We start from the raw sequence: 18,772 nt of genomic DNA, 5'->3' as shown, positions 1-18,772 counted from the left end.
GTTACGTCATTCATGACGTGAAGCCTGAGGTATGTCCAGGTTACAAATGTAATGTGTTTTGTATCGCAGCAATTGAGTGGGGATATGTTTCTCGTGCGTACAACGATCATACTATGCATACCTAACCTTGTAGTCTCTGTGGAAAAATTTCTATCTTTAATTATGGAGTACCCTATAGCAGCTCAGATATTGCAATCACATACAGTTGTTCATTTAAACGGCTTGGCAATACAGTTTGGTCCGAAAGTCTTGTCACCCCCATCATTTGTATGTTGATGTGCATCCATTTTGAACATGTCATAGCAGATGTGTGACAATGGTTGATACTTTACGTTCCAGCTTGTTTAGTGATCCAGAACATCAGCATGGGCATCATCGTTGTCGTGGCACAAAATGATGCGGCGCCATGTCCTGTGTGAAATTTTCCGCAGCAAAGGCGGTGAGATTTTCCTGATTGCCTCCCTAACAGCTTGCTTCAAATGTTCAACTGTCTGATATCGATGTTTCGAGACACGCTGCTTAATTATTCCTGAAAGGGAAATCACATCGCCTTTGCTGCGGAAAATTTCACGCAGGACATGTCACAGCATCATTTTGTGCCGCGACAATGATGATGCCCATACTGATGTTCTGGATCATTAAACAAGCTGGAACGTAAAGTATCAACCATTGTCACACATCTGCAATGACATATTCAAAATGGATGCACATCAACATACAAACAAGAGGGGGGAGGGGACAAGACTTTCGGATCTTACTGCACATTATAAACAAGGTTCTATATAGGCCTAGTATTTGCATATTCTTTGTAGTTTTTATAATCACCACATGATAATATATAAGGCCTACATTGCAGAAAAAGAAATAATTTAACATGGCCCCTAAATCGCTTTAGAATTAAAAACTACGGTTCACTATTCTGTTACAGACAGCAACCTAATTACAAACACACTGAGGCCTGTAACTATTGGCTTGATGAAAAAGATCGTAGCGTTTATTCGCTGTGACAAAAGTTTTTATTTGAGATGAATAAAAGACAGAAATTAATCACTAATAATCTCTCCTACATTACCTATGACTCTGCCAGCGCTGGGGTACTTTTTTGATTTCGCTTCTGAAGAAATCTGCTAGTTTGGAGTTAAAGAAGTCAAGCCAAGCCTGTAAGGCTTCTTCATTCTCTTGAACAGTGTTGGACAGAGAACGGAAAAGGCGCAAATCTGAGAGCGCAAGACCGGAAGAATATAGGAGATGTGGAATCACCTCCCAACCAAGCTCCTGGATAGCTCATTTCGTCATATTAGCGGAGTATGAGCGTGCATAATCGTGTTGTAGCAGCACTTCTTGATGCAGTCTTCCCGATCGGTTTTCTTCAATTGCGGCCACAAAACGTTGAGTTGGTGGCAATAAACGTTAGAAATTATGGTTATATTACTTCGAAGCAATTCGTAGTACACACGCCTTCTTTATCCCACCAGACACATATCATCATCTTCTTTTTGGTCGACCTAGGTAGCGTAGTCGGTATAGCGCTAGCTTTCTGTGCTCGAGATTGCTGGTTCGATCCCGGCTTAGGTCGATGGCATTTAAGTGTGTTTAAATGCGACAGGCTCATGTCAGTAGATTTACTAGAATGTAAAAGAGCTCCTGCGGGGCAAAATTCCGGCACACCGGCGACGCTGGTAGAATCTCTGCAGTTGCAAGAGTCGTTAAATAAACTATAATTTAATTATTTCTTCTTTCTGTGGATGAGCACTAACTTTTGTATAGGTATTGTGTGTTGAAACGACAGAATCATTTTCTTGCAGTGTTTTCTTCGATGGCATTCTCCCCTCACAAATGTTTCGAAAAGCCTTCGCTGCCTTCGCTCCTCTAATAGATTAAAACAGAAGGATATGTCCGAAGTGGTCTTTTTTTTTCCATTTAGCACTCCACCGTCTTGATCCCACAAATAGCACAAACTTCCTTCAAATCCGCTTGATTTGAATTGAATTGAAAGAGGAGAAGTGGGAGGAGAAATTTAAAAGGTACGCTAAACGCATCCTTGCAAGGGGTTCGGGGCTGAAAGAATCTAAATATGTGAGCTCCAAGCCTGTTGGCCACTTGTCTCGCTCCGGGTTACGCTGTTCCAGTGAAGGAACTCTGGAAAATTTTGAAGGAGAAAAACCGAAAATGGACGTAACCTCTTAGGTACCACATAGGCTACGCGAGGGGACGGAAATGTGTTCAAAGTGATCACGAGACTGGACGAGGAAGAAATAACTGGTGTCAATCTGCACATTGAAAGGAGCTTTGCCATTTCGCAGTGCAGAAGGAGTCGAGAAGACTCGTTTGTTTGTCTTTAGGATGGCAGGAGTAATCTTGCACATTGAAAGGAGCTTTGCCATTTCGCACTGTAAGTGGAGTCGAGAAGACTCAGTCGGATGTTGTTCGATGACAAGGGAGGTGCCGCAAAATTCAAAGCGTATTTATAAACACAACACCCCAAATGACAAACTCCTAACAACGCACTGTTGTGATGACGAACAACAATGCTACCAACTTATGCGTCACTCTAATATTAAGTACAACGTTTCCAGAAATCGGTTCCCATATAAAACCTAGTCATACTGGTCATCTCTGCCATTCCTGAAGGTATGTAATAAACTACTTGAATTTTAGTGTCCGTATCAATTGCTATTGTTATCTAGCGTATGAATGGCATTAGGGTGATAATGCCAGTGAAATGAATCCAGGGTCGAGCGTCGAAAGTTACCCAGCATTTGCTCTTAATGGGTTGAGGGAAACTCCCGGATAAATCTCAATCAGGTAAATTTACGCAACTGGGAATTGAGCCTGGGCTCGCTCTTTTACGGTTACACATGCTAACCGTCACTCCATAGCAGTGGACGCTACTTACATTACCAGAGAAAAAGAAAATTAGATAATATTTTTAGTCTTTCTCGTACAAATATTCAGACAAAGATAACGAGGCAATATCTACGTACATTATGACACGCAAGTTCGAATTTTCCTTCCATCAGCACACATAGCCTGTTCTAATTCCAATGCAGTGGTGCACTTTCAGTCCACTTACATTATTGATGCAAAAAAAAAATACCTCGGTAACCTAAAGCGTAAATTGGTGACAATAAAAAAATGATAGCTACTTGTGAACAGAGGAATTATGAAGGAATAATTTCATTGAAATAATTAATTTACAGCTATTTAAGCTGAATTCTAGTAGTCATATCGTAAATTTACAGTTTGACACTGGGTTCGCGATGAGCATTACACCGATAGAGCTGTAAAAAAAGTAACGATACAAACAGTTTCTACAACATGACGAAACAAAAACTGTAACCGACATTTTAGTGCGATATGGCTTTTATTTTTTAATGATATGAAATAGGCAATGAATCATGTGGCACGTCAGCTGATACGGTGGTATTTTGAAGAAATGATATACACTGAGAGCTTAGAACTGATCAATAACTGTAGTTTTATTCACTACAATGTATACCAAAACAGGGTGTACGAAAAATGTAGGCCTATTTGATAACAAGACTACTCTATTTTTCGATATTAATCTCAACAGCTGATCTTCTATTTCAGATTTTGTGTGCATTAAGTCAGAGATTGTTGTGTCAATTTATTTTACATTCGAATACAATATTTTCATATTGATTTAGGTCTGTTTATGCATTTTTTGCCACCAAATTCCCATCCTTTACTACACTTGAATTGTCTCTGTGGTTGATACGTAGAGTATATTCATTCCATTTTAGTCACTGTTGTTTATCTAGTTCTTGACTAGTTGAATTAGTAGCAGGGATCAGAGTTTATCATTTGAGGGATTTGTACTTCTGGCTATACTAGATTAGACAAGAAGAAAATTTTGGATATTTTGAAAGAATAAAATGGCCTTTGCAGAGGGAAGTAGCATCTTCAGACACAGAGAGGATTCAGAAACATTACATACATACATAATTTCCACACCTGTGGAGTAACGGCTAGCGCGTCTGGCCGGGAAACCAGGTGGCCCGCTTTCGATGTCTGGTCGGGGCAAGTTACCTGGTTGAGGTTTTTTCCGGGGTTTTCCCTCAACCCAATATGAGCGAATGTTGGGTAACTTTCGGTGCTGGGCCCCGGACTCATTTCACCGTCATTATCACCTTCATATCATTTAGACGCTAAATAACCTGAGATGTTGATACAGCGTCGTAAAATAACCTACTTAAAAATACATACATACATAAACTGTTCAACCCATGGGCAGGTCTTTCACTGCAAACCCAGCTTTCTCCAATATTTCTTATTTTCTGCCTTCGTCTTAATCTTCGCATATGATTCATATATCTTAATGTCGTCTATCATCTGAGATCTTCTTCTGTCCCGAACTCTTCTCCCGTTTACCATTCCTTCCAGTGCATCCTTCAGTAGGCAGTTTCTTCTCACCCAGTGACCCAACCAATTTCTTTTTCTCTTCTTGATCATTTTCTGCATCATTCTTTCTTCACACACTCTCTCCAACACAACTTCATTTCTTATTCTGTCTGTCCACTTCACACGCTCCATTCTTCTCCATATCCGCATTTCAAACGCTTCTATTCATTTCTCTTCATTTCGTCGTAATGTCCATGTTTCTACCTATACAATGTCACAATCCACACAAAGAATTTCACTAGTCTCTTCCTTAGTTCTTTTTCCAGAGGTCCATAGAATATGCTCCTCTTTCTATTAACAGCTTTCTTGCAAACAAAAGCATCAAATTTGTCTTCACATCTTTCCACTATTGAAATTTATGGAAATCTTATAATTCCATAAATTCATTTCATTCGTATGAGAATCATAAAGGAATGTAGGATTAAAATTATCATTTAAGATCGACGATTTTGTCCGATAATCTTATATCTTTTCTATAAATTGCTGTTTGAGCCCGGGCTATACATTGTACGTATTAACACGTGAAAACTTTTACCACAATGGGGATAAATTGATTCTGATGTGATCGGAAGAGTATCATCACTTATATCTTAATCAATTTGAGTTTCTAAACTCGAAATATCAATGGTAGACACATGGTTATTTTCATCATCATCTTCAGTTTGATCTTCTAAATTAAAAGCACCAACATTAGACTTATGTTTATGAGAGAAATGATCAGAAATTTTCACTTATGTAAATCTAGATTTTCAGATAATGCTCCCTGTAAAGCAGACTTGAATAATTTCAAGAGAAAAATTGAAATTATTCAAGTCTGCTTCACAGGGAGCTTTACCTGAAAATTAAATTTGCATAATATAATATACTGAGGGAATTCGATCCGGCATCGGAACTGGAATCCGGTGTGACTTAATGGATAAAGCGTCAGCACATAGAGCTGAAAACCCGGGTTCGAGTCCCGGTACCAGAGAGAATTTTTCTCTGTTCTATCCATTCTTCATCAGATTTTTTCTAGTTTAAAATAATTTTATAATACAGTACAAGAATCACTAAGCAGGTATGAATTATAAGTAATAATGAGCGGAATGGTAACTTTGATTAATATTACAGCAATAAAATCGTAATTTTTACATACCGGTACTACGAATAAGTTAAACAGACACATCAAAACATTTATTAAAAGTAAGCAATGGTACTAAGAATACTATTAATAATTACTTAATTTTCATTAGTACATGTGCTATCCAGGTGATTATATCCGATAATTCTCCTAATAATATTTCATCAAAATTACACTCATTGCTTATATATCTCTATCTCGTTATATTTGCAAGACGGGCATTTTAATGTCTCTGTATATTTATTTTGTTTTTACATTATGCAAGAGTTTATGTAGCAGATGACGAACTTTTCATCCTGGTTACTTCCGTGAAGAAATACTATCTTCTCGCACCCACTTGCGTATAAACGAGATGGCAGTAGATAATGTAGATTTCATTGAATTACTACAGAATTACTACAGAATTACACAGAAATTAGTTAATCATACGCCCATACTGAGATAAACTATTAACGTGGATGGCATCACTTTCGCTTGCGTAATAAGACAGCTGCCCACGTAGCTCTCCTCATGAATCATCCTTAGAATCAAGCTGGAGTTGCACAGTCACACACAACATAGCACCGGCTAGCTATTTGTATAGCCTAGTATATGTATTCGCCAATTAACATATTAATGTATTTACCTTCCCAGTTGCATGAAAACTATATGTACAGTATGTATGTGTGTATGTATGTATGTATGTATGTATGTATGTATGTATGTATGTATGTATGTATGTATGTATGTATGTATGTATGTATGTATGTATGTATGTATGTATGTATGTATGTATGTATTCGTATGTATGTATGTACTCGTATGTATGTAAGTAGGAATGATATGTATGTTGTGCAGAGGTGGATTACAAATAAATATTACAGGTAACTATCGTGCATGAATATAATTGCATCAGGGATTGCAGAAACAGCACATGTCACTATTTGTGGCGAAATGAGTTTATTCGAGTTTCATGGACTGTTGATATAGGGCTATCATTCCATGCAGAAACCACATATGTCAGTATAGCCGTCTCACATTTGGAGACCTTTGAAATCCTGAAAGCGCGCAGAAACAACTCATGTCAAAGACATGTGCCGACACATTGTTTCCGATTCCAGACGGCAGACATCTACGACACAGGGATACAAAAATTTATCCCACTGAATGACAAATTAATGTCTCAATTCTGGTGGTGAATACATTGCAAAATAACTGAATAACTGCTTTATCTGTTCGAATAAAACTTTCCATGAAATGTTGTTCTCTTTCTGTAAACGGCCCCAGGGAAGCTTATTTTTTACGGCCTTCGTAATTGCGATCGAGTGGCCAAGTACTTCTTTTGATATTATTAAAATGATGTAAGAGAAAATATTAATTTTTTTATCTGCCCCCATGAGAATGTTTGCTTGTAAGTACAAAGGAGAATACCATATTTACCTTCTTCATTGGAATATCAAGACAAAATCATCCCAATTCAAAGAGAGAATTTTGACGATATACGCAAACTAATGCGTTATATACAACATGAATATCAAGAATTTTACAATAATATTCTTCAGTGGCCTATTGTGGAAAAATAAGTTCATATATATGCTGAACTTATGTATTAAGTACACAGTAGGCCTATGCATATAAATTTGACAAATAAACTTCAGTTGAACTGAAACTATTATACTACAATTTTGATTCCTTGCAGAAACAGCACATGCCAAGCTAATATATATTGATTTATTTTATTAACAACTCATTAGATTCCTATAAATTTGGTATAAAACGACATATCTATTAGGCATCTGTCTGAAGAAGCCAGTACTATAACCAATGATGTGGTTTACCACCAGTAATACCGTTTTTTGTGTCTACTGAAAAATTTAGTTTTCATGACATGTGTTGTTTCTGCAATCCCCGATTCAATTGGAATCAGTCGGTATATACCCGAGCGTTTAATAAGAGTACATATTATGTAGAGTTTACAATGCAACAAAATACAAAATACTAAGAAGAGTAAATATATTATAAATATCCATGGTACTTGGTATTGTCTTATTTAACAATGCTTTTCAAAAAGTGGATTATGTAGCGTCAAAATTCAAATTTGGTGACAATATTGTGCATTAATTCTAACACCTATCGAACACCAAGAGTTCTTTTACATAGGTACTACAAATCACATATTTCCATCACAAGCTCTTCAATGTTTTAATCTCTTCTTCTTCTTCTCCTTCTTTCTCCTTCTCCTTCTCCTTCATCTCACGGCAAAGTTAAAATTAATTCCATTTATCTTCATTTCACTTTAGAAAAATCAGTCGTCTATTTTGTATCTCCTAAGAATTTACGACAAATTTAATGTAAACCTAAATATTTATAATCTGAATATTTGAATGAACGGAAATATATATGCAAAAATATCTCATTCTCTAGTTGAGCAGCATATTAATTATTATCGCATCAATTTTAAAGTAATAATTTTATTTTCAGAATAGTTACCTTTCTTCCCACCATAATCTGAACACACGCTCTCGTCATGAAACAATACTAATAATACCATCCCATCGCACCTCCTCATACTCATCCTCTTTCACAATAGCCCTGCCAAGACTCTGGAATTGGCTACCTGCTAGCATCAGGGACTCTCGAAATAAAATTGAATTCAAGCGCAAAGTTACTAGGCACTTGGTCAGTAATTGGAACTCGTTCAGACATTTCATTTTGTATGATTTTTCCGATAATCAAGTAGTAATAACATATTAAATTGAAATGAGCCGTCTATGCTTACCTAGTTTTATATAAATTAATTAAAACCTTGCAACAGAAAATGGCTATGATAAACATTTAATTCATAAACTGCTTAAAAATAGAAAAGCCAAATTATTTAAGAATAAACAAACTACATTGGAACAAGAAAATGAAAAATCCAACAAAAAATGGCAAACCATGACTTATTTGGGAAAAATTTCAAATCAAATCAACAATTTAAAAAAAAAAAAAAAACAGAATATCAATATAGCCTTTAAAACCAAAAACAAGCTTCACAACATAATACCTAACAAAACCAATAGTAATGAACCTTTCTTAAATATAGGTATATATCAATTGCAATGCAGAAACTGCACCAAATTATACATCGGTCAAACCCGCAGTAATTGTAAAATAAGATACAAAGAACACGCCACAGATTTTAAATACAATAGAAACAAGTCGAAATATGCTCATCACCTTATTGAAGAAGGGCATAAATTAAGTAACATAAAAGATACATTAAAAGTTATTAAAGTCATTAACAGCCCCATAATGGATACGGCAGAGCAATATTACATCGCTAGGAGTTTCAATGAAGGAAACCACCTTTTAAACGAGCAAATAGTCAACCCCAATAACCCACTATTTAATTTATTTAAATTATTTTCAAAAAATCAGAATAAATCAGCCCCACTTTCTACAACATGTCCCCCCACCCCCATATTACTTTCGGTTCCGCCAGATGTTCATTAAACCAAGAACCAATGTGAGCACCGAACGACTTTCAATTGTAGCCAAGCTAACGTAGAAAACACAACACGTCCAGCCATTGCACGTAAGTTACTAGCTCAATTAATACATTTGACCATCAATACATTCATATACGTAACACCAATATTTCATGTTTACAGTGTAAAAGGCTAAGCTGAAAATCGGACGGTGACAACTATAATTTGTAACATTTCAACAACGGCAAACCGAAGGAAAACAATAGCCAGGTATCACTGTAACTTATATTGGTAAAGTGCTTCATCATGTGAAAGTGAACATACAAGAACCTTGGTGTAACAACAAAGCATAAGACAGGTCAATAATGATTTTAACATTTTTAAATCACGTGCAATTTAATAATATTTTAACAACTGAATAACTGAATTTGACATAATAACGTCAAGCTAACCATAGTGTTCTACAAGATATGGACAATATAGTAGAAAACCAATTAGTTAATAGGTTTTATTGGTAGTAATAATGAGTGTTTTTAATTATCTATATAAAATTGTTTCTCATGTTATTTTCAAATAATCAAGTGTATACATTATATGTCTCACTCACACAGTCCATGTGCATCTATTTGAATATGTAATTAGGCAAACTTTCATACATTTGAAAATGGCACATCAGTGCCGAAAACGTTCATGTCATAATTAATTTATATAAAACTAGATAAGCATAGACGGCTCATTTCAATTTAATATATTATTATCGTTCAGACATGGTTTCCTTAATATATCACAAAATATTTCAATATCCGGTCATTTCATTATACAATTTTGTTATTCTAGCTTTAATTTGTAATTCAGTAAATATAAAATATTTCTTGTTTTTCTATGATAAATTATCTAGCTTTCATTAGTCAGGTAATCTTTTCGTACTTTGATTTTTATTGTAATTGTAATTGTAAATTTAATACTAACTGTAATTTTATTTGTAATTGTAAATGTAAATTTAATACTAATTGTAATTTTATTCTTAATATTAAAGTTGGAATCTCCTGGTAGAGCGGCAGAGAAGGCCTGACGGCCTTATCTCTACCAGGTTAAATAAATAAATACTAATACTAAATACTAATGCTGATATAAATTCATGAAACAAATGAGTGTACACAAGACTTAGTTTTTTTTTTCTTTTTCACTCGAACAAGTGTGACCTATCCTAAGAATTTGACGCAAGTGCACCTAAAAATCTACTACATACCATACATATATTCTTGTAAATCTTTAAATATTTACAATAAAACACTGAAGGGATTCACAATTTGTAGTTGAAATGAATATTTATTCTCTCATCAATTATTTTAAATTAATCATTTTTAAAATAATTAAGAATATCTATTAAATATTCATTTGGTTGATTTACGATTTTTTTAAATATTTGAGACAATGGATCTCGCCATGTTCAATCTCAAAGTGCTACCGTAGAGCATTCAGATGTATGAATTCATCTCTGATCACATAAAGCCTTGGTTTTTCTGAACCGACGCATGCGAAATGCAAGGTCTCGCACAAATCCGACTACACGAGACAGACCAGACCGGGAATCGAAGCCAGATCGTCTGAGTTGACAGGCCGGGACTCTGGTCTCTCAGTCATTGCTGGGGTGACCACCACTTACTGTAATACATTGAAAGAAGAGAAACTGAAATGTTGTACTGCAGATTTCAAAACCACCCACATATCTTATTATGTACTATGGATAGAGCTTCGGAATAAGTTTCGTTCGGAAATGCCCTATTTTCTCTTCGCAACTTTATACGCTAAAGTAAACATATCCCTGCTGCAACACAGACTTCCTGAGCTCCTCTAAGGTTTTGGTTCCTTGTCTTTACACAGGACAGCACGCCTCCACGTGCGTGCGCATGAAAAAGGGGGCTTAATTGTACTCTGTAATCACTTCGCTTTCATTCCCGCGAAAATTACTTCTCCACTCTCCTTCTCCCTCCCACACACTCTCTGCCTCTCCCTGCATCACAACACTAAGAGGTCCTGAAGTTGACAAGGAAACTAAGGGCTGAAGGGTCTCTTGGACTTGGTGACATAAATCCATACCAAATTAATTCAAAGTTTCCAGATCCTGACAAACTGCGACTGCTTCGTGTGCACTAAGTGATAACGGACTCCCACGCATCTGTTTAGCAGCCACCATCACTTTACAGAACTGCGAATAAAGATACAGGTAACACTTCTCAGTTCATTACTATCGCGTTACACAAGAATGAAGAGGAAACTTTCTGTTTCTCTAAAATGTCGACTCCAAGATTTCCACGGAAATCGATGGTTCCAACCTTCGTAATTTCGAAAAAGTGATTTTGTCATGCTGTCTCTCTGTTCCAAGGAATCAAACTAGTGTTAGATTTTTTCAGATTTATATTACTATCAGTGGACAAAATTCACGATATTTTATTTCAAATCAAAAACATTGAACGGTTAATAATTAATAATAATTATTAATTATTAACCAATTTTAATAATTATTTATTTATTTAATCTGGCACAGCTAAGGCCAGTAGCGCTTCTTTTCCGCCCAGCCAGACTCTAATTCTAATTGAATACAATTGGCTTACATACTTATTACATTAATCTCTAGATCGTAAAACAACATGAAAGTGAATAATGAAAGTAAAAGTGAATAATGAAAGTTAGATAAATAATAATAATAATAATAATAATATTATTATTATTATTATTATTATTATTATGATGTACTGAAGTACATATATTTCCATGCAGGAATTCTGCGTTACCGTATGATGAAGGATGGATAGAATAGAGAAAATTCTCTCCGGCACCGGGACTCGAACTCGTATTTTCAGCTCCACGTGCTGACGCTTTATCCACTAAGCCACACCGGATTCCAGTTCCGATACCGGATTGAATCCCCTCAGTTTCAGTTCTATCTAATTTACTAAAGATTTTTATTTTTTTGGGTCCTATAGAATATATCTGTTATGGTAACAATTAGACTAATATTAGAGGAGAAAAATTCGCTCCGGCGCCGGGGAACGAACCCGGGTCGTTGGTTCTACATACCAAGCGCTCTCACTATTGAGCTATGCCGAAATCCAATCCACAGCACCGGATCGAACTCCTCTCCCTCAGTGTTCTTCCCTTTGTGGCCTGACTCCAAGTTGGGCATGTATGTGACATTTTATTAAGTCAACTGCCATTATACAAGGAGCGCACTCAGTTGAGTGACTTGGTGGTAGGATTCCACAGTAATGTGCACAATAATCTGTACAGAAATATACACTATTGCATCCACACCTGTGGAGTAACGGTCAGCGCGTCTGCCGCGAAACCAGGTGGCCCGAGTTCGAATCCCGGTCGGGACAAGTTACCTGGTTGAGGTTTTTTACGGGGTTTTCCCTCAACCCATTAAGAGCTAATGCTGGGTAACTTTCGGTGCTGGACCCCGGACTCATTTCACCGGCATTATCACCTTCATATCATTCAGACGCTAAATAACCTAGATGTTGATACAGCGTCGTAAAATAACCGAATAAAATAAAATAAATAAAATACACTATTGCTAGAAGAATTTACTAAAGATTATTATTTTTTGGTCCTACAGAATATATGTGTTATGGTAACAATTAATATTATAATATAACGGCAGTTCACTTAATATAAAATGTCAATATACATGCCCAACTTGGAGTCAGGCCACAAAGGGAATAACACTGGAGGAGGGGAGTTCGATCCGGTGCTGTGGATTGGACGTCGGCGTAGTTGAATGGTGAGAGCCCTTGGTACCTAGAACCAAGGACCCGGGTTCGATCCCCGGCGCCGGAGCGAATTTTTATCCTCTAACATTAAATATTAATCTATCTCTCTAAGTTTTCCCTTTGGTGGCCTATCCTCACGCACTTTGTCACAGAATCCGTGACAGTGGCACAATGTCCTACGCACTATGTACAGAGGTGCACTCATTACGAGTGACTAAATGGCCAGGATCCAACGGGATGAGCTCCGTCTTGAATCACTAAGTGATTACTTACGCATATCATATTATTATGATGTACCGAAGTACATACGATATTTCTGTGCAGGAATTCTGCGTTATCATATGATGAAGGATGGATAGAACAGAAAAACTGAGGGGATTCGATCCGACATCGGAAGTGGAATCCGGTGTGGCTTAGTGGATAAAAAGTTATGGCTGACTCTTTGTTTGAGGAAAAACTCTCTATTACAGAAACAATGGCATGTCGCGCTTTCAAAGGTATTTGCTCAATTTTTCTTGTAAATTCTAGAGCCGACAAATACATTGAACTTGTGGAAACCATGTTAAGTGCATATGAGAAAATGGGGTGTAATGTGTCTCTCAAAATACACTTTTACATTCTCGTTTAGATTTCTTTCCTTCTAATCTTGGAGCTGTAAGTGACAAGCATGGGAAAGATTTAATCAAGAAATATCTGAAATGGAAAAGCGATGTAAAGGAAGATTATCATCCAGCATGCTTGTAGACTATTGTTGGTTCCTTGTAAAAGACATACCTGGGCCTAGTTATGAAAGGAAGTCATCCAGAAAATCCTTTTCAATTGCTAAGTAAGTTCAAATTCCAAGATTTTCTTTTTTACACATGAAATATTTTCATTGTTATTGTGTTTTTTTTTTTTTTGTGTTTTAAACTATATAACACCATTTTTGTATCCAGTACACATATTTCAAGTATTATGCGGCATTTTCAACCCCTAGTGTATTCTAATTTAACAGCAGCAGTGAAAAGAAGTTTTTTTTTCAATATTTAGGACACATATATTAGTATTATTCACCTATTTTTACTTACTTACTTACTTACTTACTTACTTACTTACTTACTTACTTACTTACTTACTTACTTACTTACTTACTTACTTACTTACTTACTTACTGGCTTTTAAGGAACCCGGAGGTTCACTGCCGCCCTCACATAAGCCCGCCATTGGTCCCTATCCTGGGCAAGATCTATCGAGTTTCTATCATCATATCCCACCTCCCTCAAATCCATTTTAATATTATCTTCCCATCTACGTCTCGGCCTCCCCAAAGGTCTTTTTCCCTCCGACCTCCCAACTAACACTCTACACTCTATATGCATTTCTGGATTCGCCCATACGTGCTACATGTTCTGCCCATCTCAAACGTCTGGATTTAATGTTCCTAATTATGTCAGGTGAAGAATACAATGCGTGCATTTCTGTGTTGTGTAACTTTCTCCATTCTCCTGTAATTTCATCCCTCCTAGCCCCAAATATTTTCCTAAGCACCTTATTCTCAAAATTTTTATTTCGGAGCAAGACAAAAAGTAAAAATTTCTTGTTCAGTGTAATCTAAGAGCTGAAGATATTTTCAATTAAATTATTCATTACTTGCGGAAATAAACACAGCAAAAGAATACAAGGATCCTTCTAAAGTAAATGTCTCATTTCTTTACTTTACAAGAATGATTATGAAAACGAATGCTGATTGTGTTTTGTCCTTACACAACGTGGAAGTTCCTTATTCACATACAATATGAAATATCTGTAGCATTAAATCAAACTTGAGAAAAACATCGACTTTCATTTAAAGGAGACACGCATAACGGTGAACATACAGCGCCCATCGAAATTCGTCCACACATCAATAAATTTTATACAGAAAAGTCAATTGATATCAGCATCATACGGCAGCACTAAACTATGCGTACGAACGCTAAATGAATCGATGCATGTTAAATACAAGCCATACTCTGGATACGATAATGTAAAACGAGAAGAAGAAAGTGCATCGGCTGATAGCCACTTTTCAGACATTCACATACAGTAGTGAAACTGGCTATGTAAACAAATAATAGAGTTATTAATGTAGTCCAGCGTGGGGACCACTTTTTGAAATCAGAACAGTTCTGCGGACCACCTTACTCTTGTTCCCTTCGAAAGCAAATTTATCATTTTCGTAGCATATTTTAATACCAGTATACTTATATTTTAAAACTTAATTAAGATTCGGTACTTTGGTCCTCTGTTATGAATTCGGGTGGTCCCTAGCTGGATTACAGGCACGGCACCAGATGTGCAGGGAAAAGATGTCGAGAAACACCGTGTATATAGTGCTTTAAATCCCTCTTTTGTTACTGAGAGTAGAGTGGGAAGTCGATAGACGTGTGGGGTAATAAATTTCATAAAATGTCTGTACTGGAAGAAAAAGTGAAATTCGATTGCCATGTGTCATTTGCAAACTCTGAGATTTTAAGCTACAGTGTAATACGCAATTCGCTCGAATTTTATTTTTTCTTCTGTCTTTCTTGAAGGACTACAAGGGCAGACCTCGAGGACCACAAGTGGTCCGCGGACCATAGTTTGAGAAACGCTGGTGTAGTCTATTTGAGATTAAATTACTTCTATTTACTTTCGACAATGTATTGAATGTGACACGTCACCTGAAGCGAACCGTGGCTAACGAGAAAGACAGGCTTCGGCACGAATCGAAGTCACGTGACTATCATGGTCTAGTCATGGCCATCTTGACAATCGCCTAATATAAATGCAGGTTCAAAGTTCTAAAAAATAAAGGAGTAGCTATATTAAACTCATGTTAAATGCGAATTTATATATAAATGCGTTCAATGTTGGCCATGTTATGACTAAGAATGTGACGTCGCGCCGTAGTCTGTCTTTCTCGCTAGTCACGGAGCGAACTACGTTAGTACCGTATTGCTAGTTTGATTCAAATGGCAAAGATATTACAGAAATTGCAACACTGCTACTTATGCCGCTCTTCTCCGTTCAAATAATACTTAATTCCACTGAAACATATTTTGAAATACAATTTAATCAGTTGTCAAAAGCATACGAAACTACATGAAATGTGTTACGTCATCAGCATAATATAAAAATTGAACTATAATTATTATGAACTTCATCGTAATCGACTGACAGAAAATCAGCGGTAAAACTTGTAAAGCCAGTAGATCTGAGTTGTATAAACTAGAGGCAAGAGTGTGGTAACAATATAGCGAACCTTCACTTTGGACCCAAATTGAAGAAGTGGATTATAAAGTGTCTTAAGTCCTTTTGTTAAGGTTTAAACTTGCTTTATTTACGTTTTAATTTATCATTTTCAAGATTAAATATGTATAACTGTTTAAGTTCATTTAAAAGACTCTCCAAATTGGAAGTCTTGTCTTAGATCCATTTCAAAAAACACATGCAGAGACTAAGGGCGTTGCATTTATTTTATCAATCTTTATCATTGTTCCCGTAACTTATCATTTGGGCTTATGCAGTTTAGAATCCACCTTTTCAATTGTTTCACGTTTCAAATAATACAGAGCGGTCTATGACATTTTTATCGCATTCGGCGGCAAGAGGGCCCGGCGTCAGCGCTTGCCATTCCCGGTGAACGGATTCCGCTACAATCGCTAGAGTAGGCTATTAAAATTACAGTATCCATAGCGTTTACTAACTTTCACTACAGAAGGTGTTGAAAATGATATCTCTCTGCTGCAACACTTTCCTGACATCCGAAGGAAATTGGCATTCACACGTCCAAGTTCGTCTTCTGTAATTCTCCCAATTTCTTGTACAATACTGTCTTTTAACTCACGGATTGTGTGCGGATTGCCTTTGCATACTTTATTTTTTAGATTTCCTTACAAAGAGTGCGGCTCAAGGACTGGACAATGGCTCTTGTAAACCGCGAGCTAATGTGTAACTGGCGGTTAGGAAAGTTAATGACCGTTAACTGTACCAAAGGGAAATATTCAATAACAAGAATGGCATCTAAAAGGAGTGGGGGCAGGGCTTGTATAATGACAAACTATACCGGGTAACTTTATTAACATTTAATGTCTATAAATCCGGGTTCTTGAATAATCAATTTATCATATAATGATGTGAGTGAAATAGCATTTTATTTAAAACATGTTTTTTTAACCAATAACAAGTACTTCAGTTTGTATCACGTACCCCAGGGTCCCCATCTATGAGTGATGCGCTGTAGCTATAGTTTCTTTGCCGTATTAAGTGTTGCCTTCAGTACACCATGGCAGACGAATTATTTAGCATCGTATGAGGATGATGAATAATGTTTTTTTAGTTGGTTAATTAACGACGCTATATCAACTACGAGGTTATTTAGCGTCGATGAGATTGGTGATAGCGAGATAGTATTTGGCGAAATGAGGCCGAGGACTCGCCATAGATTACCTGGCATCCACCTTACGGTTGGGGAAAACCTCGGGAAAAAAACCCAACCAGGTAATCAGCCCAAGCGGGGATAGAACCCGAGCCGGAGTGCAACTTCAGACGGGCAGGCATGCGCCTTAACCGACTGGCTTGAATAATGGTGTAATGATGGAAAAAAGGTAGGAGAAAGAAGAGCACCCAGTAAAATCTACCACCAAGCATCGACATTTCCACCACAAATTTCACTTGAATCTACCGCGATTCCAACCCAGATTATCAATGTGAAAAGCAGCCTCTCTCGACTAACAGTGAACCCTATTTAAAATATGGGCTTATGTCTCTTTTAGGTAACAATAATCATAAAATGACGGTTGACTGTATATCGGTTGTAATATTTCTGAGGCATGTTTCCCCCCCTCCCCCGAATTTTAATGAAGGCAATCTTATCGATATTCCAGCAAGCAGTGCATCTTTTTTATCCTTCTAGTAGAACATATGTTTTAAATATTCATATGCCACTGGCACATCTGGTACCGTCACTGAATGCATCTCCCTTGTATACGATGTCAAACTCGAGACCGCTGATATAGGCTATATTCACATGCACTCCATTATCATCTGCATGCCACTGAGACTGTTTCCCAGACATAGCTCATTACTCTTACCCATAATTTCAAGTCTCGACTCTTCCAATAAAACTATAGAAATGCTCTTAATAAGAGTTGGCGAGCCACGGGTTGAGGCCCCGACCCGTCTACCTGCCGTGGAGAAATCGATTCTGCCGCAAACGACCTCGAGGCAGAAGAGCACCTGGTTTCTTCCCAACAAACCGCGGATTCAAGACGGGGTATAATACCCTCCGCATAGAGTTCATTTGAAGCAGTGGTACTGCGTGTTCATAGAGGCGCCTAGACACGCCGAGTCATGAGGGGTAAAGAAATGGAGGAAGAAAGAAAGGGGGATAATAGCGAAACAAGACAGGACACAAAAGAGAAGGAAGATGTGAAGAAGGGAAAATAGAGGGTTAAAGTGTTAGAAGAAAAAGAGAGAAAATAGAAAAAATAGAAATAGGAAAGACAAGGTAAAAAAAAAGGAAAGAAAGGAATGAAATGAGAATTAAGTTGACGAAATTTACTAAAAGGAGGAAAGAAGAGAAGAAGGAAATAAAGAGACAAGGAAGAAGAAGATTGAAAAGAAAGATACAGGGACATCATTTTATTTTTACCTCAATTTTTATTGTACCTGAGTTGTTGAATGTACTTCACTCCCACCACCTCTAATAGTAACCTTCCAACCGTTCTCGACACAGAACCAAGCGTATACAGTCTAAGTTGTCTTACGGTCATAGTAAACACAAAAAGTACTGAGTATAGTACGTTCCAGAAATATGTTCGCTTTCAATATTAAATCATATTCTCGCACAGGTACTGTCGTCAGTTTGCCTATGTCGCATCCCGGTTTCCCCCACCCGCATCTGCTCGCACCTCTGTAAAGGTTAGTGGCTGGGCTATCTTAGCTCTTTTCTGAAAACATTAATTTCTGTTAGGAATTGGACGTCTACGTAATATCATACAACT

This window comes from Periplaneta americana, chromosome 6 (genome assembly GCF_040183065.1).
Source record: "Periplaneta americana isolate PAMFEO1 chromosome 6, P.americana_PAMFEO1_priV1, whole genome shotgun sequence".
Classification (NCBI taxonomy): Eukaryota; Metazoa; Arthropoda; class Insecta; order Blattodea; family Blattidae; genus Periplaneta; species Periplaneta americana.
The sequence above is the reverse complement of the archived record's forward strand: the minus strand, read 5'-3'. Positions refer to the sequence as shown.